This window comes from Salvelinus sp. IW2-2015, linkage group LG32 (genome assembly GCF_002910315.2).
Source record: "Salvelinus sp. IW2-2015 linkage group LG32, ASM291031v2, whole genome shotgun sequence".
Classification (NCBI taxonomy): domain Eukaryota; kingdom Metazoa; phylum Chordata; class Actinopteri; order Salmoniformes; family Salmonidae; genus Salvelinus; species Salvelinus sp. IW2-2015.
Window position 1 is genome coordinate 14,857,294 of NC_036871.1, and position 3,136 is coordinate 14,860,429.

Sequence of the window (3,136 nt, forward strand, 5' to 3'; positions counted from 1 at the left end):
ACACACACACACACACACACACACACACACACACACACACACACAGCCAACTGCTTAGCAATGGTACTGGTGATTGGCCAGATTAATCCCTATTTGCTGTGAAGCAAGTGCATCCTTGTTGTTTAGGCCCTAGCTGCGTTTTCACATGAATTAATGCCATTAAAGGAACTTTAGCCATTAGTTGCTGCCATTGGCATAGACCGAACAGTCTCTTTCCATCCACTCTGATGTGCATGCTTATTGACAGTAAAAACTCTGGGCCCTAGTAAGTGGCTATGACTAAGGTCCAGAGTTTTTTTTTCCTAGTCAGGTTTCATTGTCAGGAAAAACTCCTGGGCTTAGAGTTACAGTATGTTGCAATTGTATCCATTTGCACATTGCACTCTTGCCCTGGCAGTGGGATTCGGTACTGTATACAGAGACTAGATCATCACTCTAAATCTTTCGAGGCTTGGAATGGGAGAATAAAGGAGAAACGTGTGAAGTCAAACAGAGAGAGATAAAAGCACGCTGCTTTCCCAACCTTCTCTATATAACAGCCCAGTCAGGGATTCCACTCTGAAGACTTCCCAGAAAAGTAGAAAGCAAATGGCTCCTTAAGCTGCCATTACTATAAGCTCCTCATCCTTCTGCACTTCCTTTCACTCCTCCTCTCCTGAAACTGTACCTCTCTCTCTCTCTATCACTGTCTTTCTCTCACTGTCTTTCTCTCTCTGTCTTTCTCTTTCTGTCTCTCTGTCTTTCTCTTTCTGTCTCTCGATCTCTCTCTCTCTCTCTTCTCAGAGCCAAAAGGAGAAAGAGAGAGAGAGAGAGAGAGAGAGAGAGAAAAGCCCATTCACACAGCTACTTCATTACTACCCATCAGTCTCTGCGTTTCCCTTTGTCTAAAACTCACACTTAAAGGTTAACTAAAAGCACCAAGGAGGGAGAGGGTGACCCACTCTCTGTCCCCCTTCCTCACCCCCAGCCTCCCCCTTTTCTGAGAAACACCCTTTCTCACCCCTCTTGGCCCCTCGTTTGCAGGCAACCCGAGTGGGAAGAATCTGGGCAGGATCAGGGGTTTCCCGCTGGAAATGCAAGGSGTATGGAAGCAGGGGAATACAGAAGGGAAACTAGGAGGCACAACCTACCATGCTTTAGAGAGGGTCACCTAGCAACAGGCGCTAGCGTGGAAACAGCACGGCAGGGGCCTGGGTTAAGGAATCAGGAGGGAGCGAGGGTGAGAGCGAGGGTAAGGTTGTGTGCTTTACTGGGGTACGGTTAGGGGGTAGGGGGCATAGCTCAGAGGGGTACAGTTTGAGTAAATGGGCTTAAGAGAACGTCACCCACCAGTTGGCCAGTTGATGTGACAAGAACCCAAGATGGAGGAGATTCCTGAACAAGAGAGCTGGTTCTCTGGGAGAGGAGAGGACAAGGGGCCATGTCCTCAACACACACACATAACTCTTTTAACACTCGAGCTAACTGTACTGTAGCTTTGGTGATCTTCCTTAAATGAGCTGGTGTGTGTCATAATCACCAAGACTCACACACACTCACACACACACTCCAGGTGCCTCTCCGAATCGGCAGGTGTGTGTCAGACCACTCCGAGATAGTAACTATCAACGTCAGTTACAGGCGTCCAGGGAACAGGCACGTATTAGGTGTGTGTGTTTCCTGACTGATGTTTCACACCTGACACACACGCGCACACTCACCTGCGGTGGTATGTGTTCTACCCATGGTCTGCAGCCCAGCCGGGCGATCGATAGAGGAATCTCAAGGTGGAGCTTTCACCTGCTTTTCTGTAACCTGTCAGCTGGTAAAGAGAGAAAGACTGGATATCACACACACTCTACTCTGCTCTTTACAGCACTGCAGAAGAAAGCCATTTTCTGACAGCACGTCTCTATTCAACAACCCACTCTCTATTTAATATGTAGTCTTACGGCCTTCAGGTAGAGAGGGAGGGAGGGAGAGTGTTTTCAGTGTGTAAACTGTTATTAGCCTGTCGTTGGCTCAATGAAGGCGGATACAGGGGGATGGCTACTGTATTGGCTTTTCAGTGATGCTAACAGTAGGACTGTGTGGTACAAGGCCTTGTAATGCTTCGTTGAGTGGCTGTAGTCTAAAATGCTCCTGTGCAATTTTCTGGGTGAAAGTGTTGGCAGGATGTTGTACAAGATTAGCACAGCAGTTAGCTACCAGTCAGAGAGTCAGCCTGAGAGGTCAACATCCTGCCAACACAAGAGAAGGAGAAAGAGACAGAGACAGAGCGAAAGATGGATAGATAAAGTGAGCGCTCTACTGTAACTGTAGCCTAACTGTTCCCAGCTCAGATCACCGGCACCACAGAGATCATCTCTCCTCTAGTGTAACTGTAGCCTAACTGTTCCCAGCTCAGCTCAGATCACCGCACACAAGAGATCATCTCTCCTCTAGTGTAAACTGTAGCCTAACTGTTCCCCAGCTCAGATCCCGGCACCACAGAGAATCAATGCTCTCCTCTAAGTGTAACTGTACCTAACTGTTCCCAGCCTCAGATCACCGGCACCAAACAGAGATCATCTCTCCTCCTAGTGTAACTGTAGCCTACTGTTCCCAGCTCAGATCACCGGCACCAAGAGATATCTCTCCTCTAGTGTAACTGTAGCCTAACTGTTCCCAGCTCAGATCACCGGCACACAGAGATCATCTCCTCCTCTAGTGTAACTGTAGCCTAAACTGTTCCCAGCTCCGATCCCCGGCAACCACAGAGATCATCTCTCCTCTAGTGTAACTGTAGCCTAACTGTTCCCAGCTCAGATCCCCGGCACCACAGAGATCATCTTCCTCTAAGTGTAACTGTAGCCTAACTGTTTCCCAGCTCAGATCCCCGGCACACACAGAGATTCATCTCTCCTCTAGTGTAACTGTAGCCTAACTGTTCCCAGCTCAGATCACCGGCACACAGAGATCATCTCTCCTCTAGTGTAACTGTAGCCTAACTGTTCCCAGCTCAGATCACCGGCACCCAGAGATCATCTCTCCTCTAGTGTAACTTGTAGCCTAACTGTTCCCAGCTCAGATCACCGGCCCACAGAGATCATCTCTCCCTCTAGTGTAACTGTAGCCTAACGTTTCCCAGCTTCAGATCCCCGGCACCACAGAGATC